The 19,806-nt window shown below is 35.9% G+C and overlaps 1 protein-coding gene across 9 annotated transcripts in view; it reads right to left on the bottom strand.

Annotated features, from left to right (window-relative positions):
* Positions 1-19,806, bottom strand: part of NUMB (NUMB endocytic adaptor protein) — a 155,752-nt gene that overhangs the window by 93,745 nt on the left and 42,201 nt on the right. For all 9 annotated transcript variants that reach the window (XM_043921022.1, XM_043921024.1, XM_043921026.1 and 6 more), the window contains exon 2: positions 16,183-16,314. The gene's annotated coding sequence lies outside the window, so the exon portion shown is untranslated. The remainder of the gene's footprint in view (positions 1-16,182; positions 16,315-19,806) is intronic.

The following is a 19,806-nucleotide window of genomic DNA, read 5'->3' as shown; positions in this document are numbered from 1 at the left end:
ATGTCCTTTAGAAGTGAAGACAAAATAAAAAGTGAACTACCTGAACTAACACAATATTGTAAATCAACTATACTTCAATTAAAAATTTTTTTTAAAAATTATCTGTGAAGAAAGAAAATAATCTCAGATGAAAGCACAGTAACACTGGAAAGACTCAAGAATACTAGAAAGAGAAAATGTGAGTAAAATTAAATAACTGAATTATTTAAAACAACAATAAAATAAAAACAAAAGAAAAAACCCAAAACAAAGAAACAAAAACCAAAAGAAGAATGGTAAATGAAATCAAAGAGCTGTAAGGTACTTGTATTATCCAGAAAATAACAGCAGTAGACTGTCTACAAAAATGGCCAGTTATTCCTCCCATTCCTTATGCACACTCCTTTACAATGTGACTTTGCTACTCTTCCTATCAAGACTCCACTCTTCCCATTAAGAGGAATTCGTTTTCTTTACCTCTTGAATTTGAGCTTTGGCTCATATAACTTACTTTGGTCAATGGGACATTAAAAAAATGTGATACAGCAAAGACTTGAAAAGTGCTTGAACATTTCAATCTCTGCCTCTCTTAGAACTTTTAGTCATCAAGTGAATGAATGTGCCTGCTTAAAAAGACCACAAAAAGAACAAACTCCCCAACCCTACCCTGGCCAAAAGCTTGCCCACCAACATACATTTAAGTGAGGCTATGCTATAATACCATTTGGTCCCAGCCAAACCACCACCAGACAACAGAGACCAATACAGCCTGAGCCAAACTGCCAATCCATGAGCTATTAAACTATAAGCTACTAACTAAGCCTTTTATGAAGTGATAACTAACTGATATAGAGCTAATACATATAAGTACATCAGTGGTTCTCAAAACAATTTTTTGGTGCTGATTTTGCACCCAGGGGACATGTGGCAATATCTGGAGACATTTCTGATTGTCACAACTGAGTGGGTGCTACTGGCATCTATTAATAGTAAGACCAGGGATGCTGATAAAAATCATATAAGGTCTCCACAATAAAAAATTATCCTCCCTAAAAAGTCAACAGTGCCTAGATTGGGAAGCAAAAAAGTAAAGAATGATAGAATGAGGCAGCCTTTAGAACAATTCCTATCTAACAGAACTTTCTACATGATGAAAATGTTTTGTATCTGTGCTACCCAATATAGAAGCCACTAGACACATTTGCTAGTGGGCACTTGAAATATGGCTACTTTGATGGAGGAATTACTTTTAAATTGTATTCGGTTTTAATGCATTTACTTTAAACTTAAATAGCTACATCAGCTAGTGGCTTCTGTACTAAACAGCACAGCTCTAAAATTAAAAGCTAGTGATACGGACAGTAGTTAAAATTAGATTGGATAACAGTTGAAATGAGTTTGATAAAGTTAATGCCCATAGTCACTTGCTACAAATAAATACTCTGAATATTCTTTTTTTGTTATTTCAGTATCTATAAATTCTGAAATGTACTACACTGATAAAACTATAACAGGAATTTTTAAATAAATTTACCATATCCTGCAAAAACAAACAATTATTCAGGAAATGCTGACCGACAACCTTAACTACAGGGCTTTTCTAGATTATTAGCATGAATGCCCTAGGAATTTCCTGGGCCTCTTTTTTTTTTTTTTTTAAGGTTTAAAGAGATCTATAAAGAACTGCTATATTTTAGAGGCCTTCAAATGGTACAAAATGAATAGCTTTTAATCAAATCATTTCAGGTAATTAAATATTCATTTACTCCCCTACAGCAGTTCAGTCTCCTTTTTTACCCTCTTTTCTGCCCCACCCTATCCACCACAAGAGAAGGAAGAAGTTGATTCAATACTGGTATAATTCCATAGATTTTTTTAAACTTGTCAGCATTAAGTAGGTCAGTTTTCTGCTCTATTGGGTATTTTGGCAAAAGGTTTTCTTACTAGAATACAGTGGCTACTCTGCCTGGTAAGCACATACCACAAAGAAAAAAAAGACTTTGAATAACTCTCCTACGGGAAGAAAGGCTGCCTAATCTCTAGGAGAAAATCCCCGAGTCTTAATTGAATACTACCAGGAAATTCTGACAACAAAACAAAAGTAAAGAAAATTTCAACTCAAAATTGGTCCTATATAATGAAGTCTAAATACTTTAAAAGCCCTTAGTATCTAGCAATCCACAAAGATTCTGTTGAGACTCATATGAACTGTGGTGTTGGAGAAGACTCTTGAGAGTCCCTTGGACTGCAAGATTAAACCAGTCAATTCTAAAGGAAATCAATCCTGAATATTCATTGGAAGGCCTGATCTGAAGCTCCAAACTTTGGCCACCTGATGCAAAGAGCTGACTCATTAGAAAAGACCCTGATGCTGGGAAAGATTGAGGGCATGAGGAGAAGAGGACAACAAAGGACGAGACGGTTGGATGGCATCACCGACTCACAGAACATGAGTTTGAGCAAGTTCCGGGAGATGGTGAAGGACAGGGAAGCCTGGCACGCTGCAGTCCATGGGGTCGCAGAGTCAGACACGAATGAGTGACTGAACAACAACATATATTATCAGCCCAATTCTAGTTACTGAGATTATAAACCAAAGGTAATAAATGATAACCTATCAGATGTTTTGTTAATAAGTCTAATAGAAAAACACCTATTTCTGCTTTATTGATTATGCCAAAGTCTTTGACTGCGTGGATCACCACAAACTATGGAAAATTCTTCAAGAGACAGGAATACCAGACCACCTGACCTGCCTCTTGAGAAATCTGTATGCAGGTCAAGAAGCAGTTAGAACTAGACATGGAACAATAGACTGGTTCCAAATTGGGAAAAGAGTACGTCAAGGCTGTGTATGTTCACCCTGCTTATTTAACTTATATGCAGCGTACATCATGAGAAACGCTGGGCTGGATGAAGCACAGCTGGAATTAAGATTGCCGGGAGAAATATCAATAACCTCAGATACACAGATGACACCACCCTTATGGCAGAAAGTGAAGAAGAACTAAAGAGCCTCATGATTAAAATGAAAGAGGAGAGTGAAAAAGCCGGCTTAAACTCAACATTCAAAAAACTAAGATCATGGCATCCAGTCCCATCACTTTATGGTAAACAGATGGGAAAACAATGGAAACAATGCAAGACTTTATTTTTTTGGGCTCCAAAATCACTGCAGATGGTGACTTCAGCCATGAAATCAAAAGACCCTTGCTCCCTGGAAGAAAAGCTATGACCCAACCTAGACAGCACATTAGAAAGCAGAAACATTACCTTGCTGACAAAGGTCCATCCAGTCAAAGCTATGGTTTTTCCAATAGTCATGTATGGACGTAAGCGTTGGACTACAAAGAAAGCTGAGCACTGAAGAATTGATGTTTTTGAACTGTGGCATTGGAGAAGACTCTTGAGAGTCCCCTGGACTGCAAGGAGATCAAACCAGTCAGTCACAAAGGAAATCAGTCCTGAATATTCATTGGAAGGACTGATGCTGAAGCTGAAACTCCAATACTTTGGCCACCTGATGCGAAGAACTGACTCACTGGAAAAGACCCTGATGCTGGGAAAGATTGAAGGCAGGAAGACAGGGGGTGACAAGAGGATGAGATGGCTGGATGGCACCACTGACCCTATGGACATGAGTTTGAGTAAACTCCGGAAGTTGGTGATGGACAGGGAAGCCTGGCATGCTGCAGTCCATGGGGTTGCAAAGAGCCAGACACGACTGAGTGACTGAACTGAACTGAATAGAAAAAATCTTATCACTAAAATGGAAATTATGGAAAACTTCTCCCTTGTAAGACATACTTCCTGTGAGGACTTTTTTTTTAAGTGAGAAATGACTTAAAACATTTTAATGATTCTATTATGAAAGCAAATTTGGTAGAAGCTTATTAGAATAAATGATTTATCATAATTAACTTATTATTTCTTTTAAAAATCAATATTGTCTATTGTGGCTCTGAAAACTCATTTTTAATCATTTGTAAATCAAATATTAAAAATGAAAACTGACAGATACACATTCTGTCAACTAATTTATTTCGTATCAGACCAAAAGTTCCTGCAGAAGCAAGATTACTATTTCCTATTATGGACAGTGCTTCAGGGAGTTCCCTGGTAGCCTAGTGGTTAGGATTCTGGGCTTTCTCTACGGTGGCCTGGGTTCAGTCCCTGGTCAGGACACTGGGATTCCACAAGACACAGTGCCAAAAAAAAAAAAAAAACAGTGGTTCAAATGAAAGAAAGGTTAAAAAAAACTATTCACTGAATTTGTTTTCCAGAAAGTTTCAAGAATTTTAACAAATTCTAGAAGAAAAAGTGGAAATCCTGCAAGCTAGATCACATTGATGACTATGGAACACATAGGAATAAATTACTAGAAAAAATAATGCATTGTAGTCAACATTCATGTTGCTGTAAAATATATTTACATTCACTTTATCATATTTCACTCACTGTTAGAAACAAAATTTAGATATATACAACATTCCAGATATAATATATATTCCAGAAAAAAGCCAGAAATTCACTCATATTCATCTTTACTTAAGAACTGAAATAAATGTACTGCTAGATTGTTTATTTTCAGTGAAAGCTAGCCATTCTCTTCCCCAATGTCAGATGGTAAAAGTAGATAAAATTAAATTTATAGTAAATGAATAAAATTTTAGAATTTGAATGTCAAAATATACAATGGCTATATAGAAAAAAATTCCCAATACTGGCTCCAAATCTAATAAAAGTCTTTAAAATAAAGTACTTGCAGCTCATTGTCTATGTGGGCCAAGAAGAGTCACAAGTTCTTGCTGGGATCTTTTCCCCATTTTAACAGCTTGGCACCATCAGTAGCAAGTCTTCATATATTTTAAAGTTGTGTTTCAGAATGATGTAACGTACCAGAGGTAAGGAAAGAAGCCTCAACTAACCATTCACAACAGGGATTAAAGGTAGGTACTCACCAATATAATATGTGATGCTAGAGGTGTTCTGCAGCAGGAAAGGCATAGTTTTTGTTTTTTCTGTCTCAATTGTTCTCTTTTAAAAGTATAAATAACAAAAGGTATTTTATTGTTGATGATAATGCAGGTGAGTTGAGTTTTAGGATGTATAAAAGGATACAAACACAGCTAAAAAAGAAGTAAGATCTTTAATACAGCTACTTTTCTCTACATGTAATAGAATCTAAAATGAAGTTGATGTAGCCCTCAGGTGGGAATGGAAACCAATATAGCCTTTTAAGAATTCAATTTGGCAATACACATCCAAAGACTTTTAAACGAACATTTATCTAGGAATTTACCACATAGAAGTCATCACCTCAATCAGGTAGCTTACAGTACATCTGCACACACAGCGCCTCTCAAGTTTTAGCGTGAGAACCACCGAAAGAGCTTGTAAGACACAGACAGCTGGGACCCAGCAGGAGAGTTTTTGATTTTGTAAGCCTGGGTAGAAGCCAAAAATTTGCATTTCTAACAAATTCCCAGTTAACACTGATACCGCTGGTCCAAGAACCATACTGAGAACCACTGATACAGAGAAATGAACTTTATGCTGATATAATGTACATAAGCAGTAGTGTGCTGATAAAATGGCTCTGGAAGGAACTGAGCAGGGAAGGGGAGGCCCTAATTTGTAGCATTTGCCAGTTTCTTTAGTTTAACTACTTCCACCATACTTAACACCAAGTTACCAATAATATGGGCTTGCATAATTCTTTAATTACTGGTTCTGGTGAGTTGATAATTTAGAAAAACATAATGGTCATAAATTACTGGCAAGTGAAAATTTAAGTTATGAAAGTGTTATCCTATTAATAAACAAAAATACGCATTTGTGTATGTATATATGAATTTGTATATGTATGCATCATTTAAAGGTCAGAACGATATAGCCATATTAATAGCAATTACCTCTGTATTAGAGTATTAGAGATAACCTTTTTATATTTGCCTATTTGTAGTTTCAAAAGTAAATACAACTAACAAGTATTATTTGGGTAACTTTTTTAGTCAATATGCAAGGGAGACAAACGATGTCTAAGTAAAGAGATGCTCAACCTCACAATCACAGAAATGTAAATTAAAATAAAATACTACTTTATTCCCATCAGACTGAAGAGACTAAACAGATGAATAAAACCAAATGCCGGTGAGAATTTAAGGAAATGGGAACCCCAGTACACTGCCGGTGGGAGCATAAACTGGGCAACCATTCTGGAAAACAATCTGGCAGTATTTAGTGAAATTAAGTATGTGTATGGATCATAAGTCAGGAATTCCTTTCTTCAGTGTAGACTACAGAGAAGCCTTTGTACAAGTCAACACGGGATATGCATAAGGAAGTTCAGAGCAATTCTATTATATTAGTAATCTTTAAGCCACACCTAGAAATCTGTTTTCAGATAAATAAGTAAAATGTAGAAATGCACATAAAATGCAATATTATACAACAGTCAGTAGGTATAAACTAGATTTACACATTATGTTTAAATCTTAAAATAATGTTGAGCAAAAAATAACTGAAATTCCCAGCACAAAACCATTATACCAAGTCCCAGAATTCAAGCCAGTTTCACCTTGCATAACCAAAATCTCACAACTAAATTTAAAATTCATTTTGTTTCCGTGTTTCCCACAATACCCAGAAAGATGTTATTATGTAACTATAAAGTACCTATGTGTTGAACATCATACTGAAACAACATGAATGCATTTCTAAAGTGAAATGAATGCTATCATACAACTGGGACAGACAATATTTATTGGCTACCCAAAAAGCCACTCCCAATCCTTCCTTCCTTCTTGCCTCTCACTACAAAGGGCACTTAGAGGTGTCCATAAAACCCATTTTGGCCCATGAGACATTAGCAGCACTTCTGAGCAAGTCATTTCCAGGAAAGCTTTTTCTTGGCCTGGATCTTTTGCTGTCCTCTGTAACTGTGGGTAGGGGAATTGTGGCAGTTATCTTAGGACCATGAAGGCCAAGCATATCACAAAGATATGGGCCCCAACACTAGTTGAGTCACTGAAGCAACATGAGCAACTGCCTTTCCAGGCGTATGTAAAGAAAACAAACTTCTCTTTGTTTAAGCCTTGTAGTCAGATTTTCAATTACTTACACTTTATACAACCCTTTTATATCATATCAGAAACTCTATGTAAGTAATAAATCAGCCTGCCAAAGTTCTACCCTTCTGATAACGACTACTGTAATGAGTATCTGTTTAGAGTACTGCAAGAAGTCTGAGCTGAGGGAAGAATGAGACAGAATAAGAATATAGAATCAAGCAGCTCTCTTAAAAAAAAAAAAAAGAAGAAGCAGCAGCTCTCTAGGCTTTGAATTGCACACATTGGAAGAGCCCAGACTCTCAAATTAATCAATAAATGAATCAATAATTCATCAGGAGGGTCATCTCCGTGAACAATAACTTAAGCTTTCAAGTGTCAAAACAGATGCTTGGACTACAGTCCAAAAAAACTCATACTGTTAATATTCCTAGGTATGAAAATGGTATTAGATAATGGTACTATTCTTTCAACATTCTTATGCATTTGAAAGTTCCATGATAAAAAGTAGGTGTTAATGTTAATTTCCTAGTTTGAGTATTGTGTTTGAGCTATATAAGATGTAACCACTGGGTAAAGGAACCTTCCTGTCATCTTTTTACAACTTCCCATTAATTTAAAATTATATCAAAACAAAATGGTAAAATAAAAATGTTGGAAGAATTTCTAACAGTTTAGTAATAAACACTATAAAACCTGGATAGAATGCATGAACAGCTATGTGAAGACTGAAATGTAAACATTACAGGTAGATCTGAGCAAAGCAACAGAACTTGTTGTATAGGAGTGCTTGGCCATTTGGCTGTGCCCCACTTTGTAGCCCGCGGCTCCTCTAACGGGAGCTCCTCAGTGCAAAGCGAGCAGGGAAATCACCTGGGCATTCTTCACTCTCCTTTCTCTCCATACTCCCACTGCTGCAGCCCCGAGGCCTTCTGTGGTGCATGCAAAGCAACAACAGAAAAATCAGCTAAGAATGGAACGCGTCCAGGAGCGAAAATTCTTGAGGGGACTATTTCTCTCTGTCCCACAGAACCCTGCTGCCAAGTGGGCAGGCGAAACTCCATTGTTTTTTCCTTCTCTCTCCCTATTCTCGAGAAAATGTCTCCACAAAGTTGTTCATGAGCTCTGAGCTCCCTCTCAACCTGTGAAGGTATGAATCTGATGCCAATTAACATAATATAATCTTTGAAAACTGAGAAAATGAGTAGACCTCCACCCAAATCCCTGACTGACCAATGACAGGAACACACATGGGACAGATCTGAAAAGCACGGACAGAGCTATCAATACTGAACTGACATTAGAATCACAACCCATAGAATGCTAAAACAAAAATATCAACATTTTTCACAGAAAGTAAACAAAACCTAGAATCTCATTATATAATACTCAGATTGAACGTCCAGGATACAAACCAAAATTACTCAGCCTGAAAACCACAAAAATCTCAGCTCATGTGGGAAAATACAACATTGATAAAGAGATGAACTTAGATATTGGAATTGTCCCACAAGGACTTTATTTATTTTTTTTGCCCGGCCCCGCCCCCCCCCCACAAGGACTTTAAAGCAGCTATTGTAAAAATGCTCAAATAAATATCAAACATTCTTGAAATAAATGTTAAATCAGAAATCACCAGCAAAAGAAAAAAAAAAAAAACAGAAGACAAAGAAGAACAAATAGAAATTTTAGAACTGAAAAATAAAGTAACCAAAAGTTGTGAATAAGATTTCAATGTCCTTTGAATTAAAATATACTTTTTCTTTCTCTTCCATTTTAATGTTTTCCAAAAAATCAAACTACTGAAATATGTCCAGTCTACAAAAAAAAAAATCAAACAGGAATGAAAAGATTCAGAAACCACACACCTCACTTAATGAACCAGGGGGCACCTCCACTCTTCTTCCTCATCTTTAAGTAACCCCTCAGTGTAAACTGACCTTTTTTCAGGCTCCAACTTAGGTAAACTACTACTCAATCTTCAGGACACAGATCAAATGCCATATCCATGAAGCAAGTAAGAATATTTCTCACCTATAAGGCTCAAGAAGTACTAGAAGTTGCACACTGAAATTTGGCATCTATATAAGAAACATAGTATCTTTTTTATGGTTATTTACAAGTTCCATCTCTTCTAATAGATTTCTTCTAATAAAGCTATTCTAATAGATTTAAAATTCTTTAAGACCATGAAGTTTTGGCTCCCATTTCTTACCTACCTCAACATCTTCAATGAATTGATTAGTACAAAGTTGTTGAATTGAACTTCAATTATTAAAAGATCTTACAAACAAAATGTATGCGAGAACTTTGAGCTACATCAAAACTTTGTTTCTGTGTTTTAGTTTATGAATCAAAATCTACAGAATGACAATTTTTTGCACATAAAAAATGAATAAGCATTTACTGTATAGCACAGGAAACTATATTCAATATCTTGTAATAACCTATAATGGAAGATAATTTGAAAAAAAATACATATATATATATAACTGAATCACTTTGCCTACCCTAACACAGTATTGTAAATCAACTATACTGAAGTTTTTTAAAAAACGAAGAAACATGTAATATGGCAAGAGACATTTCCTTAACCCTTTTCTTATAAAAGTTTCTTTTAAAAGAAATATTAAAATTTAGTACCCCCAAAGTCAGGCAAATATCAAGGGAATTTAGCTATAACCTGTAAGGATAAAACAATTAAAACTGATCCTTTAAAATGGGATTAACTTAAAACTGTAATAACCACTTTCAACTTCAAAGAAACAGCTGTTATGCTATCAGTTACTGCTGGCCCTCAAATTTCTTATCTATATACAACAATGCCATACTATAAAACAAGAATAGAAGGTGATTATAAAATCAACTTTCCATTCTACCCTCCCAGAAGACCACTTGAACATCTATCCTTTGGCCTAAAAAATAAGATAGTTCACTATAAGTAAAAGACATCCAAATCAGTACTATGTGCAGTGGAAAGAGCATCCACTCTTTGGAATTAATCTTGGATTTAAATTCTCCTTCTGGTTTTCAAAGTCATTTAACCATTCTAGGCTTGTCTCTTCATCTGTAAAACCACCTACCTCATCCGGATTAAAGAAGAAAGTATATACATGGCTTAAAATAGCATCTGGTACACAAATAAATGTAAACACCAGTTGGTATTGTTATCATTTCACCACTGGCATAACCACTGAGAAAAAGTTCTTCTTCAGCTTCTCCAAACCACAGTTGTCCTGCTTTACATAGGAATTCTGATATCATTCATTCTGCTTACTAATGAAAATCTTTAATTCCTAAAATGATTCAGTATCAAGAGTCTTCTTTCTCTGTTCCTGAGATCAAACTATCAGCAGGCCTTTCGAAGAAACAAACAGTACTTATGACAGAAGTCTCAACATATCACCTTGACTGTCCTGAAACCTTTTCGTTAACAACTGCTACTATCCTTTCCAACTAAAATAACGACCCTTGTGAAAACGCGAAACTTTGCATCTCTAACAGATAGTGTGGCATCATTTTTTTCTTTTTTGAAAAAGGCAAGGCTTAATTTAGAAAATATGGAGGGAAGCTAGATTTCTAAATGATTCCAAAAATGATAAAATCAGAAAATTTTGGGAATTCCCTGGCAGTCCAGTGGTTAGGACTTGGCACTGTCATAGCAAGGCACAGGTTCAACCCCTGGTCAGGGAACTAAGATTCCACAAGCCTCAGGGGGCCACCAAAAAAAAGAGAGAAAAAAAAAAATCTGCATCTAACAAGTAATTATCCGAATCTCAATAGTCTCTGGATTTAGGACAATCATATCAAGGGGATGGGAGAAAGTACCCAACTACAAATTCTAAAAAGAAAAAATTTAACCTAACCTACTTTAACAGGTCTTCCCTGGTGGCTCAGATGGTAAAGAATCTGCCTGCAATGCAGGAGGCCTGGGTTTGATCCCTGGGTCAGGAAGAGATCCCCTGGAGAAGGAAAAATGGCAACCCACTCCAGTTTTCTTGCCTGGGAAATCCCATGAAAAGAGGAGCCTGGTGGGTGGGCTACAGTCCATGGGGTCACAAAAGTCAGACACAACTTTGAGACTAAACTACCACCACAGGGTCTAAACTAGGATGAGGCAAGTGAAGTACCCTAGCACAGAATCTAAGAAGGTACTCACTCTCAGGATCATGTGACTCCCCCATGAGACTACTACTCATTCATTTATTCAACACCTACTGGATAAACAGGTCCATTCCTTGTCCTCAAGGACGTAGCAGGCCAATGAAGGATGCAGATACACTAATATATAATTGCAATTTAGTTTGAGAGTTGCTATAATAAAGGTAGATACTACATACAGAGGTATCATAGAAGATGAAATGGTGAAAGTGACTTGGGTGAGCCACAAAGCGATTCAAAGAGGCAATGTATCTGGAGTTTAAATAATTTATCAAAGTACCCCCAAGAGGCTAAGGTGGGCAAGAAACAGCATTCTAGGCAAATGGAATAGCTGGCAAAAGCTCAAAGGCAGATGTATTGAAGGAACTACAAGAAATTTGGTGAAAATAATCTAAAAGGAAGCAGTGAGCTATAAAACTGAAGTGGTAGCTAGAAAACAGATAAGAGTTTAGGCCCATAACGTAGGGCTCCTTAAACACCACATTTAGAAATTTATTTCACAAGTAGTAGAGTATAATTATGAGTGGTAAATCAGACCTGTGACTTAGGATAATTCTGATTACTTTCTGTTTTCTGGCTGTTCTGGACTAGAACAGTGACTTCCAAACTTTTTTGATCCTGTATCCCATTACTAAAATATTTTTAGTGTATCCTTCAATGTGTGTACATTTAAACTATATCTGGACAATACTATAGTCACATATTAATCACATAAGTAGAAAAGGTTTAAAGCATGAGATGATAAATATAATAACACAAATATAATAACAGTCAAAAAGGAGAAACAATCCAAAGGTCTATCAACCGATGAATTTTTTAAATGTGGTATCGTCATACAATGGAATAGTATTCACTAATAAAAAAGAACAATGCAGCTAGGGACATCCCTGGCAGTCCAATGCAGGGGGTGTGAGCTCAATTCCCGATCAAGGAGCTAAATTCCATATGACTCACAGCCAAAAAACCAGAACATAAACAATGGAAATAATACCATAATAAATCCAATAAAGACTTTAAAAACGGTCCACATCAAAAAAAATCTTAAAAAAAAAATTAAGCCAAGTGAAAAAGGCCAGACATGAGACCACATATTGTATGATTCCAACTACATGAAATCTCCAGAAAAGGAAATTTTTAAAACACAAAGTAGATTACTGACTACCTGAGGCTGGACATAGGTACGAGAATTTATTGCAAATGGGCACAAGGAATTTTATGGGGGGATGGTAATGAAGATATTCTAAAACTGAATTTTGGAGATTGTAGGTCAATTACACATCAAAAACAAAATTTATAGAAAAAAAGATTTGTGGTTACCAGAGGGAGGGGAGTGGAGAAGGGGAGAATTACATGAAGGCAATCAAAAGGTACAAACTTCCAGTTATAAGTATGTACTAGGGACATAATGTACAATATGGTAAATATAATGAATACTGCTGTATGTTATAAATGAGAGTTAAGAAAGTAAATCTTAAGAGTTCTCATCACAAGGAAAATTTTTTTCCTTTTAATTTTGTTTTACTATGGACTTCCCTGGTGGTTCAGTTGGTTAAGAATCCACCTGCAATGCCGGAGACCTGGGTTCAATCCCTGGGCTGGGAAGATCCCCTGGAGGAGGGCAGAGCAACCTACTCCAGTATTCTTGCTTGGAGAATGGAAGAGGAGCCTGGAGGGCTGCAGTTTTTCCTTTTGTTATACTATGAGGTGACAGATAAGTTTCACTGAGAGGAGAAGGGGGCAGAGGATGAAATGGTCAGATGGCATCACTGACTCAATGGAAATGAGTTTGAGCAACTCCAGGAGATAGTCAAGGACAGGGAAGCCTGGTGTGCTGCAGTTCATGGATTGCAAAAGAGTCGGATATGACTTAGTGACTGAAGTGATAATCACTTCATGATATATATGAGTCAAATCATTATGCTGTATACCTTAAACTTATACACTGCTGTACTTCCTGGTGGCTCAGATAGTGAAGAATCCGCCTGCAAGGCAGGAGACCTGGGTTCGATCCCTGGGCTGGGAAGATCCCCTAGAGGAGTGCATGGCAACCGACTCCAGTATTCTTGCCTGGAAAATCCCCATGGACAGAGGAGCCTAGTGGGCTACAGTCCTTGGGGTCGCAAAGAGTCGGACATGACTGAGCGACTAAGCATAGCACAGCACTTAAATGATATCTCAATAAAACTGGGGAAAAGTTATGCTTACACTGTAGTCTAAATATTTAGAGTGTACAATAGAATTATGTCTAAGAAAACAATGTACATACCTTAATTTAAGACTAATGTTAACCACCATCTGAGCTTTCAGAGTCATAATCTTTTGCAACAGTAAGACCAAAGATCACTGATCACAGAACACCATAACAAATATAATGAAAATGAAAATGCCTAAAATATTGTGAGAATTACCAAAATGTGACACAGGGACATGAGGTGAGCAAATGCTGTTGGAAAAATGACATAAACAGACTTGTTCCATGCAGGGCTGCCACAAACCTTAAATTTGTAAAAAATGCAGTATCTGCAGAGCACAGTAAACTAAGGTAAGCATCTACTGTAATATAAAAATTAATGCAGATATCCATGCAGAGTAACTTCCTAACAGACTAGAAAACAAAGTTGGAAGAAAAAAGGCTGGTTGGGGGCCTATGTGACAGTTGAAAGACACCACTGAGACCTAAATGCAAGACAGTGATAGTGAGAATGCAAATCTTGTATGTGATAAGCAGTTAACATCTAGAGCTCCAACAATTCAACAACAACAAAAAACCAAACAACTTGATTAGAAAGTAGGTGAAGGACTTGAATAGATATTCTCCAAAGAAACTATATTTGTATAAAAGCCAACGAGCACATGAAAAGATGCTCAGATGGCTCAATATCACTAATCATTAGAAAAATACAAATCAAAGCCACAATGAGATACCAGCTCATACCCATTAGAAAGACCTTTACTGAAAAACAAACAAGAGTTGGTGAGGATGTGGAGAAACTGGAACCTTTCTGCACTGTTAGTGAGAATGTAAAACGGTGCAGCAACCATGGAAGCCGTATGGCAGCTCCTCAAAATTTAAACCAAGCACCACAATTCCACTTTTGGGTATACACACAAAAGAACAGAAAGCATGGGCTCAAAGAGATATTTGCATACCAATACTCATAGCAGCATTATTCACAATAGCCAAAAGGTGGAAGCAACCCAAGTGTCCAATAAAGGATGAATGGATAAATAAAATGTGCTATACACAAACAATGGAATGTTATTCAGCCTTAAAACGAAAGAAACTCTGATACATGCTACAGCATGTGTGATCCTCAAAGACACCACGCTAAGTGAAATTAAGCCAGTCACAGTAAGATAAATAGTATATAATTCCATTTACATGAAGTACCTAGAGTGATCAAATTTACACACAGAATATAGAATGTTGGTTGCCAGGGGCTAAAGGGAGAGGGGAATAGGGAGGTGTTTATTGGGTAGAATTTCAATTTTGCAAGATTTAGAGTTCTGCAAGATTTAGGAGATTGGTGGCACAATAGTGTGAGCATATTTATTACCACTGAACTGTACAGTGAAAAAATGATTAATATGGGGACTTCCATGGCACTCCAGTGGTTAAGTCTCCATATTTTCAAAGAAAAGGGCAAGGGTTCAAGCCTTGGTCAAGGAACTAAGATCCCATATGTCACATGCAGCCAAAAAAAGAAAAAAGATTAATATGGTCAATTCTATGCTATGACAATCACTTCCTTGCCAAAAATTTTAAATACTTTTGTTAAACATCTCATATCTACTATATTAGAAACCAGTTTCCCAAATAATTCTCAAATTATTAAAATAAACAAGAAAATAAAACACCCGAGTAGACTTTGAACAAAAATGACTAGTATTTTCTAGAAACAAAAAAACCTGAACTACAAATCTTATTTTTCATCTTGTTTATAAAGTTTTGTCTCTACTTTTGAGTACAGCAGCATGCTGCTTTGTCGATATGAAATAAAACTCAAAACTGATTTTACTTCTTCCTGTTTAGGCATCTTATTTTCAGTATATTTCAGTAAACAAGAAGAGAACACAAAATTCTTATTGGACTCATACACCATAATTTCCTGCAAATATTCACCTTTTTCATTTATTACGCCCATGTTTATATTCTTTATCCTACAATGGCAGATTCCATGCCGTAGGCTCTTATCATCTTATGCTGATACTCTTCCCTTCAAGTGGCAGGGTTCTACGTCCAGCTACTCCTCTGAACCTGAGGAGACCTTCATGACTACTTCAACCATTCGAAGAGAGCAAATTAACAGTATGTGACTTCCAAAAACTAAGTCAAATATGCCATACAACTTCACCTTGCTCTTTTGGGATGCTCTCTCTTGGAACCCAGCCAACATGCTGTGAGGAAACCAAAAAGTCAAAACAGGTCATATATAGGTGTTCTGGCCTACAGCCCAGGTCCCTACCAACAGCCAGCATTAACTATCAGACACAAGAGTGAGCAAGCCTTCAAACGATTACAGCTCCCAGGGAATGAGCTACCCCCTTTCCGCCAGTAACCCCACCTCACTCCTCTTGTTAACAGACAAGCTGTCCCCGCCAAGCGAGCCTTACCCAAATTACAGATACACAAGCAAAATAAATGACTGACAGGTCTAAAACCACTGTTTGAGTGGTTTGTTATGCAACAATAAATAAATAACACAAGTTCATAAATACAATCTGGAAAATGTACAAAACGAGAAAGAAAAGAACTTTAATTATCCTAAGTTTCACCACTGTTAACATCTGACACATATTTTACAAGAGAATCTTTTGCCCCAACCACCTAAGATTCCAGATGCTTTGTTTTTAACCAGCTTAAAGGGTTAAATTCTTAAAGGCAGTCAACTGTTTGCATCTAATAAGAAATAGGAAGGAAGACTATTAATATTCATCCTACTTTTCTTATCCTGATTTCTCTTTCACTTACCTGTCCTGAGTGAGGTATCTGAGGATGGCTGGCCCACCAATATTCCAATCTATGGATGTGGATCAAGATCTTGGGTTATAACAGCAGCTGCACTGGCCTTCTTCCTTGGAAGAAGTTGCTTAAGCCCCAAATCTGAAATTTTCAAAGAAAGAAAATGTTAAATATAGATGCCTTTTAAAAATCATTTATAATTCCACCTCTACAACTGAACAGGGGCTGTTAGAGGAGGGTAAGATCACAGAGAAGTGAATGCACAGGTTTCACTAAAATGAATTTGGGTAATATGGATTTAATCCAGCTCTACTTCTTAATAATTATAGAATTTTAGTGAAGACAAAAATTGTACGTGCCAGTCCTGAATATTCATTGGACGGACTAATGCTGAAGCTGAAGCTTCAATACTTTGGCCACCTGATGCAAAGAACTGACTCACTGGAAAAGACCCTGATGCTGGGAAAGACTGAAGGCAGGAGGAGAAGGAGGTGACAGAGGATGAGATGGTTCAATGGCATCACCGACTTGATGGACATGAGTTTGAACAAGCTCCAGGAGTTGGTGATGGATAGGGAAGCCTGGGACGCTGCAGTCCATGGGGCCGCAAAGAGTTGGACACGACTGAGTAAAGAAACTGAACTGAACTGAATCTCATCATGTGATGAAGACTGAGCGGATAGGATCAAAATTTGGGGCTGAGGGTCAGAAGACCTGGATTTTAAATTCAGTGACCATTCTGCCTTGTAGTAAGAACTTAAGATATTTCTCTGAGATACATTACCTTTAACAGGAGGGCTGCATTTCTTGAACAGGTGCCAGCCATGACAAAATATGGGTTTAAAGTTACCAAACTGCCTACTATGAAACTGTCCTTCCTACTATTTTGGTGTTAAAATGGCTTCTTTTATAAGATGTGATAGACAGTACTAGTTGTGTTTTAAATACCCTAAAGAGTAAAAATCTAAAGTTACAGCCCTATGTAAATGATCTCAAATTTTTAGAAATTCTAGTGTCTAATATTATGTACATGAATCTAAAATTCCTTTTACTTCTAACATTCTAAATATTCATTTATTAGTCCACTAATATTATGTACCCAATATATGACAAGTACTCTACTAGTGGCTGAGGAGCCCTAGAAATATTTCAGACTAATCTCTGCTCTAAAAAAATCTCCCAATGTAACAGGGAAATCAACACATAAACTTCAGACACAATTTAGTGAGTTAAGTCTTCAAATAGAGGTTTTGCACCTATGACATATACATAGGAGGTAGACTAGCAGAATGAATGCGTTTTTAAATAAGCAGGATTTTGGACTGACCTTTGTAGTTGTGTGAGAATTTACCTCTTTGATCCTCAATTTCCATATTTGCAAAACAGGAATGATAACAGCTACCACTGAGTTATGGTAAATAGATAAGATGTTAAGGGCAAAGAGTCAATCCACCCGAAAGTTTGGCTTATATACCTTCCAGAAGGCAAAATAAAAATGTATCATGTATTAATGATCTGGCACAAAAGGGATTATTTCAACACTGATTTACACTCAGTGGTACCTTTCTCTACTAGCCTATAAACAATGGAAGGACACAACCAAGTTTGCTCCATTTTGTATTTCTAGCACATAGTACAATGCCTTGTAAAGAACAGGTATCAAATAGTTTATAAGGAAAAAATGACTTATTAAATGAATGACTTCTCTCTTTTTTCCCCATAGGAATTAAAGTTACAGTAGCTTGAAAGTAAAAATTCTTAAGGTTTTTATTCAAAACTAATTTTAAGTGTATATATTAATCACCCAAACCTATGATACTGGAACCTGGATATGTATGCCTGTTTTGAAAAGCAAATAAATTCACCATTAACAATGCCAATAGTGGTGTTCCTGAATAAAAAGACTAGCAGCAATTAATATTCTTCTTTATTTAAAAAATATTCTTGAGAGTACTTATTTGCCAAAAACTCTTCAAAACATTTTCCATGGATTAATTATCTCACTTAATCTCGATAACACTGCTTATGAAATTGACTATTAATATTATAATTTTATAACTAGAAAAACTGAGGCATAGAGAAGTTACTTTCAACATCACAAAACTACTATGCAGGAGGGTTGATATTTAAAAAAAAAACAAAACAGGCTGCATGACCCCAGACTACTCTTTTATATTTTTCTTTAACTAAATAAAGAAAAAACAAAACATATTTTACCAGAAGTAGGAACATTTGCTCTAATGACTCTTAAAAAAACAAAACAAAAAAACCACTAAACAAAGAGTCCTTTAATGTGTGCAAACACAAATATATAGCACAGTTCCTGCCCTCAAAAGCCCCACACACCAGTGCAACAGTGTAAATTAACAAGACACATCTTTTTATTCTTTTAAATTTAATTATTTCAATGTTAAGCTTATCTGTAATTTCTTTCTCATTTACTTTACTTTTTCATTTATTTTATATTTCAATTACATTTCCAGGTATTACTACGTTGAGCTTTCAGAATATATAGGAAAGGCTTATATGGTTCTATATGTTAAACTGAGTTAAAAATTGGAAGACACTAGAAACTTATTTTATATGGACATCCACTTTCAGATAATTACATTATAAAAAACCTACAGAATAAGGAGAGTTGAAATTAATTTCTAATAGATGCTATAACAAAACAATTTCAGATGTAAGTTGCAAAATATATTTTTAGCATACAATGTGTTTTACTTCATTTTTTCCTTGGCCTGATTCTAGAACAGACTATAATGCTTTAATGTTTTACTTTTGGTTTTAACAATTAAGTTAAAAAAGAACTAAATACCAAAATAACAATAGGTGCAGCAAATGCTTTTTAAATATCTCGATTTAAATACAGTCGATTTAAATAAAATCGACTGGATACATAACTAGTAAAAACACATTACATGTAGTTCATTTAATCATAATGAACTAATACAATTAAAGGAATATTGAGATTTATCTCAGTGTAATCCATGATTACATTTCACATCTTTCTGCCTATATAACAAACGATAACTAAGTCTCCTTACCATATTATACCTATTTGCAAAGGAAACCAATATTCCAATGACAGGAGCCATAATAAATTATGGGTGTTAGCAGTAATTTCCCAACATCTTCAGTCTGTAACAAATTAGGTGTTTATTAAAGAGGATATATGAATATATATTACTTCTAAAATAGTACAAGAATGGGGGGGGGTGTAAAAAACATAATTGGAAACACTATCATTGTGAATTCACAGAACTAAATAAAAGCCTGCTGGTTCAAAGATTTGGCTTGCCAAATTTTTTCCTATGGGTAAATGTTTGATATCCACTGGGCATTTTATACCACTTCCAAGATTAAGAGTCTTCTGCTAATTCTATGAAGATAAATGAACTCCTAGGTTATTTATGCTCCAAGTAGCTAACACTAGAGGAACAGATCAGAAAAGGGCAACTTAAGCACATTTAAACTTTATTCAGACTTGTAACAAAGAAATTTGACATACTTTCCACACAGAATGTGCCTACAGGAAAAAATACACATACATATTAAAAAACAACCACCAGCACTTACTTTTTTTAAAACTAGAATCACTATGCCAGTTAGATTAAGTATAAAGAGGAGAGA

The sequence above is a fragment of the Cervus elaphus genome, chromosome 12, assembly GCF_910594005.1.
Source record: "Cervus elaphus chromosome 12, mCerEla1.1, whole genome shotgun sequence".
In the NCBI taxonomy this organism is placed as follows: Eukaryota; Metazoa; Chordata; class Mammalia; order Artiodactyla; family Cervidae; genus Cervus; species Cervus elaphus.
The sequence above is the reverse complement of the archived record's forward strand: the minus strand, read 5'-3'. Positions and strand labels throughout refer to the sequence as shown.